This window comes from Mus musculus, chromosome 4 (genome assembly GCF_000001635.26).
Source record: "Mus musculus strain C57BL/6J chromosome 4, GRCm38.p6 C57BL/6J".
Classification (NCBI taxonomy): Eukaryota; Metazoa; Chordata; class Mammalia; order Rodentia; family Muridae; genus Mus; species Mus musculus.
This window is the reverse complement of record NC_000070.6, coordinates 42262709-42270718: the sequence shown is the minus strand read 5'-3', so window position 1 is coordinate 42270718 and position 8010 is coordinate 42262709.

Here is an 8010-nt window from a genome sequence, read left to right as displayed (position 1 = left end):
TAACTCCAGCCCCAGAGGACCTCACCCACTCTGACCTCCGCAGACAGACAGACAGACAGACAGACAGACACACACACACACACACACACACACACACACACACACACACACAAATAATAACAAAGTAGTTTAAACAATTGTTCTTTCTGGTCCCCCCTCTCTACCAGCAAATTTATACTAAAATCTTTTAACTCTCTGTAGTAATCAGAGTTTTTTATATTGCTGAGAAGGGATAAAAGGGCTGGAATGCCAGACCCCTTCACCCAAGAGAGTCCAGAGGCAGGGTAAATTCATAAACCTATAGCCATAACATCATCAATTATGGCCACATAGTGAAACTTCAAAAGGACCAAATTAGGTTTCTGAATAGCTGAGGAAGTGGGGCTCCCTGGAAAGGGAGCAGAAGCTCTGTGCACCTCACACACCTGTGAAGGTCTCTCTCAAGACTTTCCCTGTAGCCCTTTGTGGTGGTTTGAATAAGAGTGATCCTCATAGGCTCATATATTTGAATGCTTAGTCACCAGGGAGTGGCACTGCTTGAGAGGGATTGGGAGGCGTGGTCTTGTTGAAGGAAGTGTGTCCCTGGGAGTGGGCTTTGAGGTTTCAAAAGCTCGAGCCAGGCTTGATGTCACAGTTTCTCTCTGCTTATGGATCAGGATATAGCTCCCAACTGTGGCTCCAATATGCCTGCCTGCATGCTGCCATGGTCCCCACCATGTTGATTATGGATTATACCTCTGAAACTTTAACCAAGCCCTCAATGAATGCTTTCTTTTTATAAGAGTTGCCTTGGTCATGGTGTCCCGTCACAGCATTAGAATAACAACTATGACCTCTGTAACATCCTTTATCATAAACAGTAAATGTGTTTTCCTAAGATTTATGGGCTGTTCTAGCAAATTAATCCAGCCATATGAGAGGCAGGATAAAAAGAAAGAGAAAACTAAGGGGATGTGAAGCAGGGAAAGGGCCCTTTACCCCACAATCTAGCTTGCCTGTCCTGCTGGCTGAGTGAAGAAACTTCAGCACAACTGATAAAGCAAAGATTGCCTGCAGAGACAGTGTTGCCCCAACGATGGCTCAAGCGAGGGGGGGGGGGGTGTCAAAGCAACAAAATGAGCTTGGTCAGAGTGTTTGTAAGCCTGAGTTCTAATGTCAGCATTCTTCTCTCACACCCGTCTAAACATCTAAATGTACCCCTGGCACTTGCACTTACATAAGGAAGTTCTTCCAGAAGATAAATCTGCACATACAATTTTACTTAAATTTTAAGCTTTGCTTAATCTTTGAACATTGTTGTAAATTACATCTTTTTAAAGAATGTGATTAGGACCATACAGGATCACATAGTAAACCACACACCCATACACAGCACACACATACACATGCACACACACACACACACACACACACACACACACACATGTTGGAGAGACACATAAGAGTGACTTTCAAAATCTCACACCCCTTGGAATGTGTTCTGTTCATTTCTATTATTACTCTGATGACAAGAGGAGCAAGGAGCTTGTCAGGAGACCTGGAAAATGAGTACCTTCTGCTTCATGTCTCCACAACCCATTCTGTCTTGGCCAGGAGGCAGAAATGTCCTTAGTTCTATGGGAAGTTCTGTCTTAGTCAGGGGCCAGAAATGATAGAGGTTAGGTGCTGTTTGTGCTCTGGTTTCTTTTTCTTTTTTCTTTTTGGTTTTTTTTTTTTTTTTTTTTTTTTTTGAGACAGGGTTTCTCTGTATAGCCCTGGCTGTCCTGGAACTCACTCTGTAGACCAGGCTGGCCTCAAACTCAGAAATCTGCCTGTCTCTGCCTCCCAAGTGCTAGGATTAAAGGCGTGTGCCACCACTGCCCGGCTGTGCTCTGGTTTCTTATTATCCCTCTTTTCCTTTTACATAGAAACTTAATGGGTATAGCTACCTGGATTCTATTCATGATCAGAGATTTCATTGGCTTTGAAGCTGTCTCCAAAATTCCAGTCCAGTCAGGAGGATGCAGAGGTTCACAGGCATCAGCCATGAGTCCAGGTAGACCAGTTGGACCAACCAACTCACTTCCCTATGCCTCAACTCTGTAGAGTCTCATTACCCTTTAGACAAAGGCCCTCAGTGGTAACCCTCCTGCTGCATGGGAGTGCCACTTGATTTCTTCCCCTTAAGCCCTCTTCTGTGACAACACTCCCTTCTAAAAACTCATCACTTGTTTCCCATGAAATCTGTTCTTCACGTTCTTGAGAAAAAGGATCTAGAAGCTTTGGTGGCTATTTATTGCCAGGGACTCTAGTCTCCAGAGTTATGCTCAACCTAGGTGAGAAAGCCTTTATCATATGAAAAGAACCTCTGCCTTTTCCATTTCTGTCATTTGCCTAAGTACTTAATAAGCTCCCATTTTGTAAAGTTCTAATATTGCGTCACTCGGCCATTCTGGAATTCCCTGCAGTACACTCAAGTGTCAGTTTTGCCTGAGTGGAAGCCCCTGTGGGGAAGGGAACTTTCCGGTCCACAAGGGGCTTGTTGAGCTGTGGTCTCCTGCTGCCCCTGGCAACACCACCTGTGGCCTCTCAGTTGAAGACAGCATCTTTCTAACAGCTGTAGGGCTCAGTCCTCAAAAATTGCTATGAGGTTCAGATGTCCATCACAGGCACCAGTTGTGGCTTGTGCTTCTGACCAATAGTCTACATATGCAGTAGTTCCCATGACCCTTTTGTCAGTTTGCAGCTGCAAGACCTACCCAGCACTGCAGCCAACAGCCTGGGGTAGGAAGAGCTCCCATATATGGTAATCAGAGGTTGTGCAAGCTCTGAGTTGTGAGTGGAGAGTGGGAAATATTTGACTTTCCTATATCCTTACAGTGTGCCACCCATTTTCTGTCAGAATCTCCAGGGATACTGTAAGCTTTACCAGAAGAGACTGCAGAAAGTAGATCCTCAAAGTGGATCTCAATCCTGGGATTGGTTGCCTTTATATATGAGCGCACAGGTAATCTCTCTGCATGGAGACAGAGGACCCAGGACATCAGGAGGTTGCACAATTGTCATAGTCACTCAGAACATCACTAGTGACACACAGGGTGGAACTTGACACCAGGATCTCAGTTGGAAACCTTCCCTTCTGCGTATTCTCTCTTGAAGTCCCAGGAGACACAGACAGAGAATAGTGGATAGGCAGAGGTTATTATCAAGTAGAGTAGACGCTCAACGGAGAGAGCAGACTGTGGCCAAAGACACTGTTGCTCCTATCTCTGCTCTAGGCAGATCTTATACTATTTTCCAAGCTCTCTGTAATAAACTAGCTTTCCTAAGGGACTTGGCCCTATCTACATGACTGAAAGACCTGCTCGGTTCTTTATCAGAAAGCCTCTTGTCATCTTAAAAGGTGTAGGGTTTCTAGAGCCTGGTTTGGATATTTTCCCACTGGCAATCTTTTCGTCAGCTCAGGAGGTCACATCTCGTCCTAGGGCCAGAGCTATGACTTTGTCTAGTTCTTCTCAATGATACCTAAAGTCCTTCTATCTCGGTCCTTGGTTTCATGGACTATAAAGGAGGGAGCAGCCTGAATGGGGCTGTAGAGATGGCTTCCTGGTCAAGAGTGCATGCTGCCGTTGCAGAGGACCTCGTTTTGGCTCCCTGTAAACACACAGGGAGGCTCACAACCACCAGTAACCTAAGCTCCAGGGGAACTGATGCCCTCTTCTGGCCTCTGAAGCACACACACACACACACACACACACACACACACACACACTTAAATAAAAAACAAACAAACAAGCGGAAAAAGAAAAACAAGCAAAAAACAATCAAAAACCAAAAACCAAGCCAAAACAAAACCCAAACAAATCAAGTCAAACCAAACAGCTCTTTGCCCCAGGGCCCTGGTAGGAAACTTGGACTGTAGTTCCCCTGTGACCTAAGGGTGTTGTCTATATTACAGCACCACCCCTAAATGGATGTGCTCACGACATGCATATGTGAGCGAACAGGCCTTAGATGTTTTGGAAGTCAAGGAGGAAAGCACAGGAAGGTAGCGTAGCCTTTAACTTGTTAGGTTTTGCTTTTTTCTTTGATCACAAGCTTCATGGAGATATTATCTAGGATTGAAAAATAGGGGAAGTGAATGGTCTTCATTTTCAGGTGGGCCTCTAAGATATACCAGCACCAGAAGGAACTGGCTGCCTCCAGCTGCAGGAGCGGCCTTCGGGATGATGAAGACGTGGAGTCCTTTCAATGCGCAGAATTTTCATGCAGCACATTTAGTGTCTACTTTGTCTAGCAGAGAAAGCCCAGAGTTTGAAGCTATGCTTGTTTATGCGCAGTGGCTGGCTGCCCTCACCTCTGTAAAAGGTGCAGCCATACGTCCCTTCTTACTAAGCCTTTTTGAGTTTGCCTTTGCCTCTTGCCAAGGTCCTCGTCACACAACAGTGCAGTGCAGACTCATGAGACTTTCAGTTATTTTGTTACCCTCTGCCTTGAGTGCCTGTTGGGAATGATCCCAAGAGTCAGCAGGAAAGAGTGCAGTAATGAGGAAACAGTGTACAGGGAGGGCATCCGTGTCACATCTGCAGCACACTCACATAGTATGGACTGAGTCCTCCTCTGTGCCCGGCTGTCCCCAACACTGGGGGACAGTAGCTAACAAAGCAGAAACCTTCCTGTTGTTGCAGAGTTTCTATTTCAGCGAAGGAGACAGACAATAAGCAAACAACAAAATCTACAGTCAGATGGCAACAACTGCCACAAAGAAAAATAGAGAAGTCAAGAGTGGGTAACAGGAGGGATGGCCCAGCAGTTAAGAGCACTTGCTGTTCTCCCAGAGGACCAGAAGTCTGGGCCCAATACACGCATCAGGTGGCTTACAACTGCCTATAACTCCAGCTCCGGGGGCTCTGACTCCCTCTTCTGGCTTCCCTAGGTAACTTCACATGCATGCACATACACATATGCAGACATTCAAATAAAACTTTAAATTATTTTTAAAAAGAAGGCGAGAGGCTAGATGTGGTGACACATGCTTTTAATCCCAGCACTTTAATCCCAGTAGGAAGAGCCAAGGGTACCTAGTTCCTGGGCAGCCAGGGCTGCATGGTGAGACCTCACTCCCCATCCCCTCAAAGGCAAAAGTGGTAGGCATGCAGGGTGTGTGTTATTTTAAATCAGGCAGTCAGAGGAGTCTTTAATGATATAAAAACAGAGAGTTGACACAAAGAAAGGAAGAGAAAAAGAAGGAAAGAGAGAGAGAGAGAGAGAGAGAGAGAGGAAGAAAGAAAGAGCCACACAGAAACCTGGGAGAAACATTCTTGTTAGAAAACAACAGATTCAAAGGCCAAGAAGCAAGAATGTGAGGAGCAGCCTAGAGTCCAAAAGAGCAGAGCATAGGACACAGACAATAAGAAATGACAGTGCACGTCTGTCAGCCACTGTAGGTGTCTACTTCACTGAGTGACTTGAGCCCTTAGCCGGACGAGCAGAACCCTGACATATCTGACTTAATGTTTAAAAGATTCCATATAGCTGTTAAATGTAGACTAAACCAAAGGAGTGTGGAGCAAGGAGTTGTGGCTGAAGGCTACTGCAGTAATTCAGGGGACACAGGCAGTGTTTGGAGCTACTGAGACGTGTTCAGATCTGGAAAGATTGTAGAGCCAGTGGACCGGGGCTCAGCAGAGGATGTGAGAGAAAGCAGAGGCAAGAAGAAGTCAGTGGATGGGACAGTTATTGAGATGCGGAGGGCTGGAAAAAGGTGGGTTTGTGGTAGACCAGGAGTTCAGTTCTGATTGGTTGCATTGAAGCTGCACCCTGGATACATAAATGGGAATGTTAAGTAGGTAGCTGGCATGTCTGGAGTTCAGGGGAAAGATGCTATCTGAAGATACATATTTGGAAGCGTACAGGTGGTATTTAAGGCCTGAAGACAATGAGATCACTAAGAGAGGGAGCGTAGGTAGAAGAGGTCCTAAGTTCCAAGTCTTGAGCCTTGCCAGCATTAAAAGACCAGGAGTGGGGGAAGCTGGTGAGATGATTCAGCTGGGAAAGTGCTTGCTGTACCCGCCCAAGACATATGTTTGCACACCCAGCCCCCACGCAAAAGCCAGGTACGGTGCTGGAAGCCCAGCACTGGGAAGGCAGAGACAGGTGAATCCTCTTGCACTTGCTAGCTAGCCAGCCTAGCCTAGTCAGTAAATTGCAGGGTTAGTGGGAGATCCTGTTTTAGAAAATAAGATGGTAGCTTAATGGTTATGAATGTTTGCTGCTGATATAGAGGACTGGAGTTCAGTTCTCAGCACTCACATTAGTTGGATCACAACTGTCTGTAACTCCAGATCTGGGGTACCTGACAGCCTCTTCTAGCTTCCCTGAGTCCTTACACACTCTGTCTCTCCGTCTCTCTGTCTCTTTTACACACACACACACACACACACACACACACACACACAAAATTGGCTTCTGGCTTCCACACACACATATACAAGTGACATGCACCCACATACACATGTGCAAATGCCCACATACAATTGGAGAGATGAAGAGGAATCAGGGAAGGAGGGGGCGAGTAGGGGTGAGAAGAGAGGGAAAGGACACAGGCACTGTGACAGTTCATATTGACTGGATGTGGAATCTACTTTGAGATAACCCTCTGTGTATACCTATAAGAGGTTTTCTTGGTCAGACCTATTGAATGGAAAAGACCCACTCTAACTGTGGGCAGGATGGTGTCTTCTGTTGGTGGGCCAGATCTGAAGAGGACCACTTGCCTATGTGACACACTGCTGAGTTATCTGTCTTATTGCTGCCATATTTCCCTGTGGCCAATTAACTCAGCTTCTTCAGTCGTCCTCCAGTATGGCGGCTCTCTAGGAATTCCCCAGCCCCTCATTGCCAGCCAGAGGTTGCAGAAGCACCCAACCTGATCGACTGAGCAGCCAGCTGGTTCTCAGTGTCCCCAGTGTGAAGACAGTATTGGTGCCCCCCCCCCATGATCTTATGCAAATCGATCTAAAGATTCTTCTTCTAATATATTAGCTGCTTTCAGTCATCCACACCCAGCCATTGGTTTAGATTTCACTTAGAGTAAGGGCGTGGGTGGGGCAGGGTGGGGGGTGAGGGTGGAGGTCCGCAGATCAGGTAGGTTTGAAATGTTTCTGATTCTCTTCGTGGAACCTGTGGACTACCACCTCACTCAGTTCAGACTCGGCTAAGCCAAGTTGCCTCTGCATCCTGGTTCAGGATGAGTCCTGGGAAAGTTGTCCCAGGTTAGGATTCCTCAGCGGGGTTTAGCTCAGCTTGGCTTCCTACTCACCAAGGAACCTGCATCGTCTGACCAAATCCTTGTACCAGAACAGGGAGAATTGGAAGAGGGGCCCTTTGCATTTGGGATAAGGAACTCTCCACTCATACTTGAGTCTGGAAAGTCAATAAAGTTTGTCGTGGAACTAGGGAGGCAAGGGAGTGAACGGGAGAGGACCCAGGCTGGATGTTTGAATGAGTGCATGTCCTGGAGTTGTGACACTGTGTGCTATTAGGTCTCGGGGTGGTTTAAGTTGGCTGATGTAAACAACGTCTCTACTCTCCGGCCTGCAGGGGGCGCGCCGAGCCTGGAGAGGATGGCTTTAGACTTCTGGGTCCAGGCGGATTAGCTCTGAGGCTGCGCAGGCTTTAGCATCTGGAGTCCCCAAGTCTCCAAAGTCATCTGTTGCCTCCCAGCTCCTCGCTAAGGGCTCACTGAACGCCAAGGACTGGATGAGGGTGAAGCAGGGGGTGGGGCTCGCATGCGTGGCCAGATCCCCCATCCAGGCCTTTGAGTCTACGGGTATTCAACTAGGCAAGAGGGTGGCGGTCAATAGAAGGAGTTTGCCTCCATGGTACCCACCCAAACACCCTGATGTTCCCGAATCCATGGCACCAAATTTTAACTAATATTTGACTTAAAGGCTGAAGGAAGTTCACATCACTTCTAGCGTCCTAAATTACTTAGCAACCGAACCCACTCTAAGCAAAAGTTTCTTTATT